Raw genomic sequence first — 19022 nt, forward strand, 5'->3', positions numbered from 1 at the left:
AAGCTTGACTGTTCCCAAAAGGAATAATTGAAATGGGATCATTGTATGGATTTTGACTTCATCCTGTTTTTGCCTATCCCCCCCAGCCCTCCAGGAGTTTATATTTCAGAATAAAATAATGATAAATAATCTTTATTCTTTATTATTAAGGTAAAAGCTAACCCAGGTTTTTTGTTTTGTTTTGTTTTACTTTGGAAATATTTTTATTTTCCATGTGAATTTCCTAGACTATATTTTGACCACATTATCCATCTCTTTTCAGATCTATCTCTACAGTCTAAGTCCATCAAACTTTTGTCTTCATTTATTTATCTTTAAACCATCAAGTCCTATTTGTGCTGCCTATATACTCCTGGTGAGTGACCATCCATAGGAGCATCTTAGACCTAACAGGTTCACACTGTTAGAGAAAATTATCTCCTTTTTCCCCATTTATTCACTTTACATCCCAATATCAGCCCCTCTCTCCTCCCAGTCCCCCCTCACACCTCCTCCCCACATTTCCCTGCCCTTTCCCTCTGAAAAGGGGAAGCTCCTCCATGATATTACTCCTTCTCTATCCCCTAACCTGCCCACTACCTCTGTTGTTGTTGAAGTCCAGCTTTAATCCATGGTGGTCTTATAAGGTACAAGGCATTTCAATTCTCTTTTATCTGTTGAGACTTACTTTGTGACTGAGCATATGGTCAATTTTAGAGAAGGTCCTATGAAGTTCTGAGAAAAAAGTATATTCTTTTGTGTTTGGGTGAAATATTCTGTAGATAACTGTTAGGTCCATTTGATTTATAAGATTTGTAAGTTTCATTTTTTTTCCTCTGTTCAGTTTCTATTTTAATGATAAATCCATTGATATGGATTGGATGTTGAAGTCTCCCACAATTAACGTGTGGGATTCAATGTTTGATTTAAGCTTTAGTAATGTTTCTTTCTTTGTTCTATGTATTTAGTGTTTTGATTAGTATGTGGTGGGAGAATTTTCTTTTTACGTTCCCTCTTTTTGGTACTTTGTAAACCTCTTGTATGTTTATAGGCATCTTGTTTTTTAGCTTAGGGAAATTTTCTTCTATGATTTTGATGAAGATATTTTCCAGACTTTTGATTTGGGAGTCTTCTTTTAATTCTCTTCCTATTATTCTTAGGTTTGGTCTTTTCGTAGTGCCCCAAATTTCCCGGATGTTTTGTGTTAGAAACTTTTTAGCTTTTGCATTTTCTTTGACTGATGTATCGCTTTCTCCTGAGATTCTCTCTTCCATCTCTTGTATTTTGTTTGTGATGCTTATGTCTGTAGTTCCTGTTTTCTTCCCTAAGTTTTTCATCTCTAGGATGCTTGTTTATTTGTTGCTATTTGTGAATTAAAGACCATTAAGTTATTACAGTTATCTGAGTCTACTTTGGATAAATAAGTTTCTGAGAGAACAGCAAGAACTTCCAGGGGACCTTCAATTAGCAGCACTCAATTAATTTCCTGTACATTCTGAATATTTATCTGGTGCAAGATGTACAGCACACCATGAGTAGGGGCACTGTGGGTGTCACATGTTGCCACATGCCTCTCCCACCATACTATGAAGTGCTTTGCAAGCAACACTTCTGGAATCTATACAATTGTATTCCCTGACCTGTGGAATGAATGTTTCCAGACTGCCAATGGTTACCTGAAACAATATAAAGCCCCATACTCTGTGTAGACTCCATTTCTCTTACAAACATACATATAATAAGGTTTGACTTATAACTTAAGCACAGTAAGAGATTTAAAAAGTAACTAATAATCAAATATAATAGTTATAACCACTATCATGAAATCACCAACATCACTATTCTCGAACTTTGGGAGTATCATTAACTAAAGTTTTACTTGAGCAGGGATTGCTGTGTTGCCACAACACTTGATGTGGTGATTTGTGGCTAGTTAGTAAGTAGCATTTACATCATGTCAGTGAGAATCGAAGAGTGACTGTGTACCTACTGAGGTGTAAAGGAATCAGTAAGTTTTCATCACAGTTGAAGGTTTGCAACTGTTTCTTTCTAGAACTTTCTATTTAATATTTTCAGGCTGTCATTTATTTCAGGGATAAAAACCACAGATAAGTGTATGGAGGACTGCAGTGTCCACAACCACACTGTATGAGACATAACAGGAAGCACTCAAAAAGTATTTGTTAGCCCTGCATAACAGCACATGTTTAAAGTCTCAGATGCTTGGGAGACTTGGGCTGAAGAATTTGGGGGCAGCCTGGGCCGTGTGATAGAATCCTGTCTCTTAGAAACATTGAACATATGAATGTATGAAGAGAAAACTATCAGTTTAATATTAACTCCAGAACAAGAAAGTGCAACGGGGATTTCATTTCTCCACATGGTAAGCAGTTTCCAAGGAAACAACTGGCAGTAGCTGATAGTAGCTAATGGTCTAGTGAAGAAGTCAGCTCAGGAACTTTAGAAAATTTCACCAGACCCCTCCCCTTCTGGAAGCAGAAAGGTCATAAAGAACATAGACACCCCTCCCCTCCAGGAGGGAGGGGCTTATTGCATTCCTCAGACCACAGGGAGGAACTCATAGAGAAATTCCATGACCATTGGCTACCCACCTGCTGCAGGCTGGCCAATCTGGGCCTCCCTCAACCCATGGGGAAACAGGGTCCTAATCAAGTCGATAAGGCATAGGCGAAGAAATGATGGCAGAGACAACACATGGAAGTGCAGGATCTGAATGTATTTCTCAAAAATGGCATCAGGCTTTTATAGTCATTACAAAAGAGAAATGAAAAATCTGGCAGCTCAGCAGTTGAGGTACATCTGAGGCCATCTGAAACACACTGGGTCTAAAGCAGCCACCTCTTCTGGACAGGTATGGCACCCCCCTCTTCAGGCCCAAGTGCTTTGGGCCCAGGGGGCTGTGGACTGCATGAGGCTTGAAGCTCGAATGCTCTCTCTCAAATCTGAATGTATAAGTCTAAGTCCAAGTTTTAGTCTATGCACAAAGTGAAAACCAGGCTTATATAGTATACAGAAAATAGGGCAGATGACAAAAGTCACTTAGGCAGGTGAGAGCCACATCAAGGTCAGTAAGATCAGACAGCAAGACAGAAGTCACGAAGGCAAGTGATAGTCACATCAAAGTCGGTAAGACCAGGCATCCAGGTGCAAAGTGGAAAAACAGTGGTGCCCTCCCTGCTGGGGCTATTTTGGCAATCTCAAGCTAATTCTCTGGGTCTGCTGGAGGCAAGCACCAAGAAGTCCCAATCTAGCAGTTCCTGAAAATGCCCTTAAATGAGGGAAGCCCTTCAATTACTCTCTGGTATGTAAAACAGTTCTGTCTTCTGTGGGACTACCCTGAGAATTCTAACTATGTGCCTGACCTCTGTTGCTAACTCTGAGGACACCCTGTCTGATAAGGCAGCTTCCTTGTGAGAAATTCCAAGATAATGACTGCTTGGTAATAAATTAAGATATATTAGAATGCTGTGCTGGCCAGGGAACAATGCCCAATCTTAAGTTTTAGCCATTTACGAATCATTTATTGGGGTACCCTTATGCCTGAATAAGAAGGCATGTTGACAATTGGAAAGACTAATCTGGAACACATCTGAGTTAGGAGATGCCAACGATTGACTGAATAACCAGGAGGCACAAACTCCCTTTGAAGTCATAAAGCCTCTTGTCCATGACCAGGCTTTCAACCCTGATACTGCAGACTTTACTGGAGTGGACGAGTGGGCGTGGCACCCACCTAATTCCCTATAGACCAATCAGTTTGAAAGTCATACTCTTCTGCCAATCCCTGTGCCTAATGGCTGCTGCCTGGAGAACTGTATAAAGGTTTCCTGGATGGGCTGGGGGTCGTTCTCTCTCCATAAGCAAGGCAACCCCAACATGTTGGAACAATAAACTCCTCTTGTTTTTTGCATCCATTCCAGATTTGCATCATTCACTCAGGGAGTCCCTGGTAAACTAAGGCTCGCTAGAGTCTTACACTAGGATTCATCCATGACTAGCTCTCTTTTCCTCGATAGGCTTGTGTAGTACCATACATCTCACCTCTTTTCAACTAGATGAGGCTGATTAGATTATGACCATGAAATGTAAAAGTAATGATTCATGCTACTTCCAGTATAGACATTCCAGCCAGTGTGCCATGCCTAAGCTTCCACTTCTCTAGCAAGGAGGTTTCGCAGTCCAGATTGTCCAGTACATGTCTAATACATAGAATGCCATTCGGCTTTTTATCTTATGCCCATGTGCATTGAAACTACTCTTCTTCCTTCTAATCTGTGCTGAGAGAGGTTGAAAAGCATGAGAAATTTTCATTGAGATATTCAAGTTGAGACCTCAAAACCAAAGGGAAGCATCTGAGGAAGCTCAGTACTCAAAGCAGAGGGAGGAACGTGGAGAGCTTCATGGGGCCCCCCGCTTGCTTCTAGATCCTTGGCAGGAATTTGACATCAGGCCAGGACAAAAGAAATAAGCTCAAGGCTAGGAATCTGACTTTGGGCCAGGACTCAGGAAATAGGCCCAGATTGAGAAACATTTACATTTGAGTTAATGCAAAGCTCAGAGTGGGCTCAGCTGAGGCTTGTGTGGCATTCCTTTTGTCTTAGTCATCCAGACTAGCCCCTAGAAAGGTGTTTACTGGATTTTGTTTATTGCCTTGTTTGTTCCTTGACCCAGAACTGATCTTATCTTTTTGAATGTAATTATAAAAGCAGACTGGAAAAGAAAATAAACTTGCTTCAACCTCAGATCTGGCTGGGGTCATGTTATAATGTTGTCTAATTGTCTTTTTTCTTTTTAATCCTCACTCCTGCCCTGGAGAACCTGTTGACTGACTGAGCAGGCTTGGTCAGAGAAACAAGAGAAAAGACCAAGGCCCTAGAGTAGGACTGAGTTAAATGGGTTAAAGTAGATGTGATACACGAGAGAGAGAGTGGCAATAGCTTCAAGAGATGAGAGAGAACTCAGATTTGGATGGATTAGCTTTGAAAAGCCCACTGTACATATATGCCATGTATGGAGATCAGACTAGTACACTTTCCAAGGAGTCAGATGAGAAGCCATGTGTAATGGTTGGTCTTGGTTGTCAACTTTCTGGATTAATAGGTGTCAAAGACCAGGAAAAGCATACCTCTGTGTGTCTGTGGAGATGTTTCAGAGAAGATTGACATGTAGGAGAGCAATTGGTGAGGAAAGACCTGCCCCCAGCAATTTCCTTTGGGTTGTAGGTCTTGGTGGCAAAAAGTCTAGGTAGGCAGTGGGCCTGGGTGGAAAGCCACTTTCTTTGCTGAGCAACAGTGTGTGTTATCAACCGATGCTGTGTAACCCAACCCAAAAATTCCCTTGTATAATACATACACAGCCTTTTGTATCTGTTACACTAGAAGATCCTGACTAGGTCCAGTTTCACTAAGTGGAGAGTTAAATACTAAAGGCATCTGGAAGCTTGGCTTATGAGTCTTGTGAACAGGTTGGTGTGCATTTAATTTTTCTAACAACTGAGAGTAAGATGTTTCTAGAGGAATTGGTATTGATTTGTTAGCAACTTCATTGGTACATGAGAGCTTTCTTCTATCATTAACAGTCAGAACTTGAAACTCTGAAATAAAGAACCTATAGCCACCTGTCTCTAAGGTAATGTCTCCTGGTGTCTAGAACTCTTTTCCTGGTTTTCAGATATTAGGGATGAGCACATATGTTTATTTTAATATAAGACAACTTATTTTGTTTATCCCTTAAATTTTTTCAATTTTCAGAATTCTGTGATTAAATACATTGTATTTGCACCAATTTGAGCCCCTATCTCCCCATCCAACTCTCCCCATGCCCCCATAACCCTTTCTTGAATTTATAACTTCTACAATTATTATTTTTATAATTATATGTATATATGTATACACATATGCATCTTAAAAAGTCCAACTGATGTTACTCAGATGTTTAAGTGTTTAGGTCTGTTTACTTAGGTTGGAGTAACCTATTGAAAGACCCTTCGAAAAGGGCCCCTCACTCAAGTCCCAGGAGACGCGCACCCAGTGAAACACGAGAGGCCGCCTTGATACAAAAGCACACAAGGTTTTTATTTCAGAGCATTCCTGGCGAAACCCCCAATCTCACGCAGGAGACAAGGAATCGCACCGAGCTGAGGGGTTTAGGGTTTTTTATAGGGAAAAAGGTCTGGGGGAACAAAGGAATCAGGGTGGCTATACATGATTGGTTATTTTAAATGTAGTTTGTGTAGGTTAGGGTTGAGAATTCCTAAATAAGGGAATGAAATTCCTAGAAAAGGGGAGGGGAAAAAGAGTGCTATTCAAAGTTCATAATGACCCTTAGCTAACACTTAAGAAAACCAAATGGCCCACGATTCATTACTCAATGTCTGCCTGAACACGTCCCAGGCGCCTGGATTCTGAACACATCCCTTATCTTCGTGGTTTATGATCCACTGACCTGGGTTACCAGGCATCTCCTATCTCCTCGCCTTGCACTTCCCTGTTCTGGATTCCTCGCTAATAGCTTCTCCCTGACCCACTGCCCTCCTAACAGTTTACTTCGTATTTACATCTGTATTTGCAGGCCTGGTCCCTGTGGTTTTCAATAATTCTCTCTGGCTGGTCTCAAATTTAACTCTTTCAATCCCAAGCTTATGTGGGCAAGTTTCCTGCTGGATTTTTTATTTTCCTTTTCACTATCATGGGTCTTGTCCTTGAGGAAAATTGGTTCTTTCTCTCTTAGCAGCAACTGACTGCTTGCAGAAGTCGGGCCTTGTGAACTTTTTGCCATCAATGTTAGAATGTTGACTGTTTTTGTGCAGGTCATGTGCTAGCAAGCATATTGTTGAAAGTGTATGGCTGACAGCTTCCCTGTCATATGCAAGAAACACCATCTTTCTGCAGTGTGATGATTTGTATATGCTTGGGCCAAGGAGTCATGATCCGGAGATTTGGCCTTGTTGGAGTAGATGTGTCACTGTGGCTTTAATACCCTAGTTCTAGTCAGGAAGTGAGTATTCTGCTAACAGCCTTCAGATGAAGATACAGAACCCTCAGTTCTGCCTGCACCATGCCTGCCTGGATGCTGCCATGCTCTTGCCTTGATGATAATGGACTGAACCTCTGAACCTGTAAGCCAGTCCCAATTAAATGTTGTCCTTTATAAGACATGTGTTGGTCATGGTGTCTGTTCACAGCAGTAAAACCCTAAGACAGAAGTTGGTATCAGGAATGGGGTTTTGCTGTGATAGACTTTAGTATGCTTTTGTTTAGAAGAATGTGGATTTGGGGACTTTGGATTTGGAAAGCAGTGGAATGCTTAAATGGGGCTTACTGACAGTGATTTGAGTTATGCAGACCTGGTCCAACAGGTTTCAGTGGAGAATTTCAATATGTGGCCTGGAGACTGTTTTTGCCAGATTTTGGTGAAGACAAGGGTTACTTTTTGTTCTTGTCTGTAAAGTCTGCCTGAGACTAAGGTAAAGAGACTCAGATTAATTGCATTGACAAAGGAAGTCTCAGAAATGCCTATTGTAGACTTAGTTCTCTAGTTAAATCTCACAAAGAATGTTTTAAACAAGTGTAGCAAGGTGAGAAAGGAAAAACATAAAATGTGTGTTTTGAGTACTAAAGGGGTACCAGGAAGTAAAATGGAGCTGAATCCTGTGTTGAAGGGAGTGGGACTTTGGGGCAAGATCCTACCCAGCTTAAGTTTAGATCAAGGCATGATGGTATAAACCTTTAATCACAGGAGATAGGCATGCAGATCTGTGGGTTCAAGATCAACCTACAGAGCTAGATCCAGGACAGCCAAGCTTAGGCAGTGAAGAAGTTGGAAAAGAGAAAGCTAGTTATAATGTCATAGAACAAGGGGACCATGTCTAAGCTTTTGCAAGCAGCAGGATTCATAGCTTCAGCCATGTGGCTCTGGCTTTATAGTGAAAAATAGAAGGGATGACTGGCACAATTTATGCTGGAGCTAAGAAACTAGGGGTGATTAAGAAGAGGCCAGCATCAATGAGGTGAAATCTTCTGGGAAGTGTTTTCTGAGAGCACAAAAAGCTGTGTTTCAGAGATAAGCAAGGTTGTACCTTATGTTGCAGCTATACTTGATATGGTATAAGAGTCACCCAGGTAATACTGGTTTTGAAGGCATGAAGGGGTCATGAAGAACAGCTGAGGCTTGGCACTGTGTGAGGCCAGGGAAGGCCACTGGTGAAGGTACAGCCTCAGTTGTAGTTTATGGTCCAGGATTGAAGGGGTCATGCAAAGGAACTGAGGCTTGGCATCATATAGAGAACCTATGAGAGGCTATTGGTGAACTCTAGTTTCTGTGGAAGACCCCAGCATACTGTAGATGCCAGTACCATGAGATGATCACCAGGAACAGTAATGGCACTGGAGTGGATCAACCTGAACTTAGAATGCTACAGAGGGCAGAGCTGGAGAGGTGACAAAACCTTTGGAGGAACCCAGAAGATCATGTGTGGATACCAGACATTGAAACAAGAAACTGTAACATTGAAGTTGCCCTGGATACCTCAAGGTTTTTGAGATGCCAGGGCCATAGGGTATCTGCTGAACAATGTGGCTAACAGGGTGTGAAGCCACCAGGAGAAAGAACTTTGTAGGAGTCAAAAAAGATGAAAAAGGAGTTGAAGATCTGAAGACCACTTTGACATCAGACATGGAGATGCAGAGTTTGGAGTTTTTCCAGCTGGTTTCCTGTCTTGCTTTGGGGATTATAGTTAAATGATTGGATGAATTTCCGAAGAAACTTAAAACTTTGGACTTTTAACTTTGTTGAGACTGCTATAGACTATGGGGACTTTGGAAGTTGGACTAAATCTATTTTTTATTATGCTATGTTTAGGTATGTCTCCCATAGACTCATATGTTTGAATAAGCCTATGAGGGCCAGGGAGTGGAATGTGATGGTTTGTATATGCTTGGCCAGGGAGTGTCACAATGAAGAAGCATGGCCTTCTTGGAGTAGGTGTGTCATTGTGGATATGGTATTTAATAACCTAGTTCTAGCTGCCTAGAAGTGAGTATTCAGCTAGCAGCCTTCAGATGAAGATGTAGAACCCTCAGCTCTACCTGTACCATGCCTGCCTGGATGCTGGCATGCTCTTGCTTTGATGATAATGGACTGAACCTCTGAACCTGTAAGCCAACCCCAATTAAATGTTGTCCTTTATAAGCCATGTGTTGGTCATGGTGTCTGTTCATAGCAGTAAAACCCTAAGACATGCAGTAATTTAGATCCTTTATCTGTTAAAATCTGGTGGTCCACAAGCCTTACAAGTAGGGGTTATGTTGTAGATCATCCAGTGGGGCTCAGCCCTCCCTATGTATTCTCTGCATTTTGTCAATTTGTGAGTGTCTTTAATGGCCTATCTGTTAGTAAAAAGAAACATTTTTTGATAAGTGGGAATAGCTGCACTTTGGGTATGAGAACAACTACAAGACAGTTGGAAATTGTATTATTTTAGAAAAGTGGCAGAAATAGGTTTCCTTCCAAGGTCTATGACCTTTCCAGCCATGGATTCTTGGCTAGGTTTACCATATAGGCATGAGTTCTTTCCTAACCAGGCAGTTGTTGGTTAAACCCAGTATATAACTGCTACCATGGCATCTTTGAGGTTTCTTGCCAGGCTGGTCATTGTTGTATTCAGTTCAAAACTTGCTAGAACTGTTGTTAATATCTTTCTTGGAAGCTTGCACAACACTTTATGACACTAGGAGACGGTGCTCAGGAAGGAGGCTCTCAGGTCAGCTTGATCTTTCCAGGTTTTGTGATGGAAGTGTGTGGTGTCTCTAGCAACAGGGTCTTTCCTTCAAGTTCTGGCAGGCAAGCAGTAACAATAGCATATATTGTTGTGGGGATCTCTTGGGCCTCCTGACTAACAACTCAAAGGGAATTATCAATGGCTAATATTTTTTTTGTCATATAGTTGATAGCTCCCAGAAAGCTTTATCTGATATGTGGAGTAGCTCCATTTAAACTATATCTGTATACAAATGTATACATTATATGTGTATTTTAAAATAATCTTATAGAATATAGGTTTTCCTATGGCTTTCTCAAACATTCTTAGCATTATCACTCCTCCTTCCCTTGCCCTCTGCATTTCTCTTCCTTTGTTAGGTTGATCTGTTTATCTTTTCAGAATAAAAAAAAAATTACATTTCCACTGCAGAGTCACATTTAGTTTCTAAGCTTGTTACCATAGCAAGAGCTCTCTATTCCCCAGTTTTCCCTGGCTTCATTGTTTATGTTTCTCGGCCAGCATCTGAATCATTTCCCTCCCCACTCTCATGGTGCTACTGTTCACTCCCTCGTCTTTGTTAAGTATTTGTATACTGTGCATGTGAAATTTCATGGAGCCTTCATGTGTAGCCCTCCTCCTCCTCCTCCATTTGGAGAATAGGCAAATTCATGTTGACTGGGTGTGTTCTGATGCCAGCAGCACAGTATTCTTAGGCTTGGGACTTTGTACTCCTAGTTGTCACACATGTGTTGTACTTGACAGCACCCTGTTTATAGCTGGTAAATAGGGACTCATCCCTTCTGTTATATTTCTGCAACTTTTGGGACTCTGAGCTCACAGAATGATTACTCAGTTTTTACTTTTGTTAATTTTTGACTTGTTTATATCATTCCTGCCTTGAGGATTCTCATTTTCCCTTTCATTATTATTATTATTATTATTATTATTATTATTATTATTATTATTATTATTTGTTCTTTTCTCTGTTCTCTTATTTCTAGCTCAGTTCAACATTTTCACGGACCTACCAGGAGGGGAAGTCTGTGTTTTGTTTTGCTTTGTTCCCTGGAAAGGAAGATTGAGCATTGTGTCCTTTCCTTGTGTGCTTCACTTAAGTTAGATGATTTTCTGGAAGACCCTGTGTTAAAAACAAACAGAAGAAGGAGATAAAAATGATGCTTCATTCCAGTAAGCTTATAGAGGGGCCTACCTTTTGTTGGGGTATTAGATGTAGCCCAAAGCAAGGACAGTTCAGAAAGTAAAAGACGTGAGGGAGGCTAGAGTGGAGGCCTTTGAAGGAAAGACTCTAAGTACCAACTCTGAACAACATCAGCAGTCCTTAGAGCACACATAATGTAGACCACGCAAGAGTTAGCAGACTGAAGTCTCCACTAGGGTACCCAGACCAGGGGAAATGGAACTTCAATAAGAGTACAGCCTATGGGCCATCCTACACTGATGTACAGTGATGGTGTTTTAACTTGACTGGGCCATTTCATGTTACTATTTGATTAAAATATTTTGGTCAAGTCTTTGAAGTGTTTATGGACAAATTTAGCATCTGCAATGTAGACTGAGTAAAGCAATCACACTCCCCATTGCAAGGAGGGCTCCACTGAGTTCCTAGAAAAGTAAAGAAAAGGGAGAGTGAGCAGAATTCCTTGTCTGTCCTCAAGCTGGGACAGTTTTTTTATTTGTTTTGTTTTTTGTTTTTGCATTTGTTTTCTGATGTTACACTTAGATACTTACTTTAACCCCCACAACTCTTCACTTGGGTCCCAGATCATCAGAGTCACATAAGTTGATCCTGCTGGCTCTCAGCAGTCAGGTTAGCTCTTGGATATTCTCACCCTCTGTGATTATATTCTACAACAAATCTATATGTGTAGGCTCTTTGTCTTTCCATTTCTCCATCCATCCACCCACCCATCCATCCATCCCCCCCAAAGCTCTGTCTATCTGGCTTTATTTATCAGGAGAACCCAGAGTAACACATGACTGGAAACATCACTGCAGGGCAGTGTGCCTATTGCTAATTCATACAAAACTTCCCCTGTGGATTAACCAACTTTTCAGAATTGACTTGGGTGTGGGTATGGAGAGGTTGGTGGATATAAATGAGAACTCATGTTTCCCTTTACTTGAATGTAGCTTAGGGTTGTTGGCTGTGGGGTGAAACTCTTGTCCTTATATAGTCAGTCTTGCAACTCCAGAGTGACAGAAGTAAACCAGGGCATAGTTCTTTAGGAGATGAGTGGTGAATCTTTAAAGGATACTTTGCTGTTTGGAGAGAGATAACAATGCAGAGACAAATAATATCCATCAAAAATGCCATATTTTTAGAAACATCTTTACTTCACCATTTTGACACAAAAGATCTGATACACATTGCAATCCTCATTTTAATGGTTCAGAAACCAGAGCAAGAGAGGAGATGCCATGGCCTAGTTATAACTGGAGGCCAGTTTGCTTTTCTAATTATGCTATACACTGGGCGTCTGGTACTTTGCTGTCTTTACCTGTAGTCCCACGAGATTTCAGATTTTACTAAAATCCTCTCACCTCATCTCTTGGAAAATTGAGTTGATTTATTTATGATCATACTTTTTATATGAACAAACATTGGGAATCTGGGAGATATAGAGTTCTATGTTTTGTTGTTGTTGTTGTTTGCCATGAGAAAAATGAGTCTATTGTTATATATGCTAGCATAGATTTCTACTGTTATTGCCTGAAGCTTTCTCTATTCTAACTATAGCTATAGAGATGAGAATCTATATGCATTCAAATGGACACAAGAGCACACAGACATGCATTATCTATAAATACACACATATAACACATATATAACATGGGCATTTTGTTCAGTGATTTGCTGAAGTTAGTATTCAAACTTTACTCAGGCCAATATGGCATTACAGAAACGTCTGTAGCAGAGGCTGAATGAGAGGGTGTGTCTTTAGTGTCTGGTATGGTGCTCATCCTCAGGCAGTAGTGAACAAATAGCAGGACTATTATTGAGAATTCTGTGTGCCCTAAGGAGAAGAGGAAAGTCACTGATTAGAGAACCCATGTTTTGGTTTTGTTGTGCTTCCTACTATTCAAATTGACTTTATGATTTCTTGGCCTTTTACAGAAGCTTTCCTCTAGGATACTGAATGCAAATTAAAGCAACATAGTTATCTACACTTTGAACCAGGAATAAACACCTTGGAGGTGCAGCGCATTACATTTATGAGCATTATGAACAGATTCCTGAACAATCTTCTAAGCAACAGTGATCCTCAGAGTCATCCATTACCCAGGGAGGGTTGGGGAACATTCTAAGTAAAGAACGATTAAAAGAGAACGGTTGACTCAGATCTCAAAATACACTGCAGAATTCTCTTCATCTAACATGTTACTGCTTACCAAAGGTTCAGTTCTAGGTTGGCAAGGCTGGGGTATGTTAGGAACAGGGAGAAATACAATGTATATTCTTAGGTCTCATGTGAACTTTCACTCTTTTTTAACAAATGAAGGATTCCCTCTAAGGGAGCCGCTAGAAGGATTTTCCTCTAGTTCATCATTGGCTTTTATTTGACTCTGGTTTGTGTTAGTGCTTCTCAGACTCTGGTGTACTTACATATTACCCAGGGACCCTGTTAAAAAGCAGATACCTTTTCAGTAGTCCTGAGATGCAGGTGGAGAGCTTGCCTGCCTAGTGTTGCTGGTCTGTGGGAATGGCCTTAAGCTCACCTTTCTGTTTAAGAATGATAACTCCCAGGATTTACAAGGGAATATTAGCCCTAGAATCTTGCTTATGCCTCTAGTGGGTAGATGAATGTTACAGACAGATAGGACTCACAGGACTTTGTCGGGCATCCCAAAAATTCAGAAAAAGGGTCTGTAAAGGGTATCTTGTCACTCTTGCTGTCCATGGAACACCACCACCATCACCACCATCACCACCACCACTACCACCACCACACCACCAACACCACCAACAAATCAGATGAAGGAGGTGGGTCAGGGTACACATAGTTGTATTAAAAACAGTCTTCCTAGGGGATATAGAGGTAGCTTGGTGGCTACAAACACTTGTTGCTTAGACCAAGGACCAGAGTTTGATTCTAACCTCCCAAGTTAGACAGCTCATAACCGTCTGTAACTTGAACTCATCTAGTATTCTCTTTTTGAACTCTGTGGGCATCTGCACTTACTTGCACATATTCCTCTACCCATAATTAAAATACAGGGTGAAGAGATGGCTCAGTATGTAAGAACACTTGTTGCTTTTGCAGAGAGCCAACAGGTTTCCAGCAGCTACATGGAGGCACATCACCATCTGCAACTCCAGTTCCAAGGAGTCTGAGGCTCATTTCTGGTCTCCACAGGCAGTAAGCACACCTGAGATGAACATACACACATGTAGGCAAACACTTATAAAATAAAAATAAATAAATATTAAAATTTAAATAAATATTAAAATAAAATAAAATAAAATAAACAGCTTTTTAATACACATTTGCAGAGCTCATTTCTTACCAGTGGCATGCAAATTTCTGGAAGGAATCTGTGTTATGAAACATGTCACTGTTAGGGGGTCCCTGTGCTGATCAGTAAATGCAATTAAATACCTAAAATCCATCCATTTCCTAAAAGAGAATGGTAGTAAGAACTGGCCTCTCCCCTTCCTGCCTCTCTCCCTCATCTAGCCTCTCTTCCTCTGCCCCTCCCCCTTCCCCTCCCACCTCTTCCTCCCACCTCTTCCCCTCCTGCCTTTTCTTCTCTAGTTTCTCCCCTTCCTACCTCCCCTCCTCTAGCCTTTCCCTTTCTTCCTTCCTTTCTCCTTCCTCTCCTCCAGTCTCTCTCCCTCATGTCTCTCCTCATCCTCCAGCCTCTCCTCATCCTGCTGCCTCTCCTCATCCTGCTGCCTCTCCTCATCCTGCTGCCTCTCCTCATCCTGCTGCCTCTCCTCATCCTCCAGCCTCTCCTCATCCTCCAGCCTCTCCTCATCCTGCTGCCTCTCCTCATCCTCCAGCCTCTCCTCATCCTCCAGCCTCTCCTCATTCTCCAGCCTCTCCTCATCCTGCTGCCTCTCCCCCTCCTGCCTTTCCCCCTCCTGCCTTTCCCCTTCCTGCTTTTCTTCCTCCTGTTCTTCAGTTCTTCCTGCCTCTCCCCCTCCTTCCTCTCCTCCTTCTCCCTGTGTCTCTTTAGCATATCCCCCATGCAGCTGTCTTCAATCTCAGTACTCAGGGGCAGAGGCAGGTGGATAGTTGTGAGTTGAACTCCAGCATGATCTACCTAGCATATTTTCGCAACACAGTGAGACTCTGTCAACAAAACAAAACACACACACACACACACACACACACACACACACACAAACCCCAAAACAAAAATCAAACAAAAAAAGAAGAGTAGTAGGAAACAACATGGTAGATTCAAGATGAAGGGATTCATTTATCCATTTTCAGAGGTGTTGGTCAATGATGGTGTGTGTTTTGGGGCTGATCAGCTGAGGTTTCAAGATAAAGGGATTACCCAACAGCATGGTGCTATTGAAGCAGAGAGGTTTGTGTGTGAGCATCTTTGATAGGTACAACACTAGGTTTAGAAACTTCTCCCAGTGCTCCTAGAGAAACCAAAGAGACAAGCCATTACTGCCTTCCCAGTGCATTATTCTGCAAGTGGAAGTCTTTACCAGGTGGCAAAAGACTACAGATTTATTTCCTGATATCCTCACAGCCTCTTCTCACTTTTTGTTTGCTCTCTTTCACTAAGCCCCAAACTCTGTCTCTGTCTCTGTCTCTGTCTCTCTGTCTCTCTCTGTCTCTCTCTCTCTCTCTCTCTCCATACACACACACACACACACACACACACACACACACACACACACACACATATATATGTTTTATATATGTGAGTTTGCTTTTGTCAGATACACCAGAAGAGGACATCAGATCACATTACTGATGGTTGTGAGCCACCATGTGGTTGCTGGGAATTAAACTCAGGACCTCTGGAAGAGCAGTCAGTGCTCCTAACTTCTGACCCATCTCTCCAGCCCCTAACTTTTTATTCTTTATTTGCTTTTTAATTTTCATTACTTTATTCCATTTTATTTTCATTTTTTATTTGCTCTTTTGCTAATGTCCAAACACTGTCTCACTGAATCCATCACAGAGGTCTCCCAGGGATCTCTTGATTTCAAACCTCTGTACCCTCTTCTAGTGAATGTGGGCATTAGAAACCACTCGGTTACTAGCTGCAAGAGTCTGCTCTGAGCCTCCAACTTCTCTGCAGCATGAGCTAGTAGCGTATGTCCTGTAGGTGATCATTAAGACTGTGAGGAAGCGCTTATCCTCTGTGGCTATGGAACCCTGGCAGGGGCAGGGAATGGTTGTCTGTTTTGAAGGGTACTGGGTAGGACTCCATTTTCAGTATGCTACTTATAACATTTATTTGAGGGGAACTTGACCCAACCGTTTGGCTGATACTGCCGCTGTTAGGGCCTGGACTGTTTGGAGAAAAGGATTTCCTTCCTAGTCTGCCTGACCCAGTGTGAATACTCTGAGCAGTTGACTTCTGTGCATAAAATAAACCTCACTGCAAATGTGTGACGAGGAGTGGTGTTTTCACTTGTAAGGCTCCTCACCATCTCCATTTCCAAGGCATGAACAGAGGGAATGGACTCTTCCAGATGCTATGGCTTTGGTTTGTGTGAGCACAAGCAGCACCAGGCCAGTTCTGCAGCTGCAGATTTTGCCCTGTAGTCAGGTCTGATAGGAAAGCCGAGCATTTAACATTCTTTTTTTTCTCTCTCTCTCTCTTCCCCAGGCTATGGATTCCCAGAAATATTCCAAGTCATGGGGTCTGCAGGCAAGGCAGTGGGTGTGGTGTTGTGTGTGATCCCTTGTTTCCCACATGGAGATCACTTCAGGAAGCTTGCTTCCTTTTCTGCTTTTCTCTTTTACAGCGGCAGAGCTCAGGCACCCCATGGATGGAGCATCAGGCACATTTGAACAACCTCTGCTGAGCTTCTACAACAAATGCTTTACTTGAAAGACATGGTAGAGGAATGAGGTCCTTACCCTCTAAAAAAGGAAGAGGGCTGGATGGGGTGGAAGATATCCACTAGCTACAGAGTGACTGAAGCACAGCCATGCTGGGTTTCATGTTGAGGCTACAAACCTACTGCTTTAAAACATAGCCAGAAGTCTGAAGTGAATCTTAAAGAGTTAAAAAAAAAATTTAACAGATGACTGTGTTCCTCTGAATGCCCTAGGCAGTATCTATTTCTGTGTCTTTCAGCTTTCAGTGGCTACTACAGAAATTGGAGGAGACTGGAAAACTCCAGCCCCTGCCTCAGTGGTCCCACCACCTCCTCCTTGTCCCCTGTAAAACTGGCCCTCTTAGTCTAAACTGGTTAAGACTAACAGTGAGATTGCCTGCTTCTTTTTCTATCTTTGTGACCATACCTAGCAAGAAAAACTTACGGGAAGAAAGATATTTTGGCTCATTGTTTTATCAAGGAAAGTCCATGGGCATGGAAGGCATAATTCTGGACTCAGAAATTAGACACCAGAGGTGAATTGTAATGCATCTATGCTGAGTTCTGCATTTTTTGGAGGAAATTGGTTCTTGTTGAAATATGACAGAATGTGTCTATGGCTGCCTGTGTTACTGGGTTCAAAAGAGATAAAGTGAGGTCAGCCCTGCTTTACAATGCCAATTCCTTTTGTCTGTCATCATCAGAAAATAACAAAATGAAACAAAGCACAACAGCAGCAGCAGCAGGAGCAACAACAACAACAACAACAAAACTGTCAACTGAGTGCATTTTGCAGAAATTTTGAGGCTAAGTCATTATAAGCACATTTTATCCTAATTTTAAACAATTTGAAAAAGTTCCAACTGTGTTCAACTTCTCAGCTTCCCCCAACAGTACAATACTAAACAGTAATTAATATTTTCAAAATTAAGGGTGTGTGTATATGTTGTGGGTTGTAAGACAACCCAAACAAAGACGCTAAAAGAATGCAGATAAGAAAAGATCCCTGACAGTTATGTTATCATTAGTGCTTACTCTGAGCTAGGAGCTAAGGGCTTCACAGAGATGAAAACTCACTTTCTTACTTGGCCTATTATTAGGTGACATAGTCACTAGACAGTTCTTTCCCAAGGTCTGGAGCCTGGAGAGACTAAGATTAGGGCCAGTAGTAGATGGGGAAATCTGCTGAAGGTGTACCTTGCCATGGGAACTACGAAGGATGAATGCATGACAAAAAATATGTCTTGAGAAATAAACTGAACAAGGCAGTAGATTCCTGTCATCTAGGGATAAATATCATGGTAGTTCCAATTTTCAAACAAGAAGCTGCCGTGGGCACTGTAATCAGTGGGCTGGACTCTGTTTTAGAATCCTGATGAGGCACTTGAAAGCATACCATTGTCCTTCAGGTCTGCCTTGGGCAAGAACTTGGCAGCCACGCCCAGAGCCCCCAGGGGAGGCTCTATTCCCAGGTGCTCTAGCATGCCTAGGGTCTTAGGATCAGGGGTGAGTAGAACACAACATTTGTTCCAACACCACCAGGAGTAACTGGGACCAGCAGGATCCAGGGACACAGGAAACCCACCTAACCAGTGGCTTAGGTTTCTTCCAGTCTGCCCTGGTTTACCTTGGGCAAAAACTCCACAGCCAGTCTCACAGACACCAGAAGAGGCTCCACTCCCAGGTGCTCTAGCATACCTAGGATTCCAGGATCGCAGGAGCCCAGGATCCCAGGAGCCCAGGAGCTTGGTCACACCAGGATCTCAGGGTCTCAGAGGCAGCTTGACTCCCAGGAACTCTGACATACCCATACTCTCAGGATCACAGGACCCCAGAATCACAGGATCACAGAGACATCTGGACTCTGAGGAGTACTGACTCAACCAGGATTACAGGAGGGACAGGCTCCAGTCAGATACATCGAGGACAGGTAGCACTAGAGATAATCAGATGACAGGAAGCAAGCTTAAGAACATAAGTTTACATGGCAGCATTAGAACCCAATTCACACACCATAGCAAGTTCTGGATATACCATTATACCAGAAAAGCAGGATTCGGATCTAATGATGATGATAGAGGACTTTAAGAAGGACATATGTAACTCCCTTAAAGATAAAGAAGAGAACACCGGTAAACAGCTAGAAACCCTTAAAGAGTCTGAGACCTGAACAGCCAGCCGGGAGCCACAGGCCCCACGACTCCCAGGGGAGACGCAGGGCAGCAG

This window comes from Mastomys coucha, unplaced genomic scaffold (assembly GCF_008632895.1).
Source record: "Mastomys coucha isolate ucsf_1 unplaced genomic scaffold, UCSF_Mcou_1 pScaffold22, whole genome shotgun sequence".
In the NCBI taxonomy this organism is placed as follows: Eukaryota; Metazoa; Chordata; class Mammalia; order Rodentia; family Muridae; genus Mastomys; species Mastomys coucha.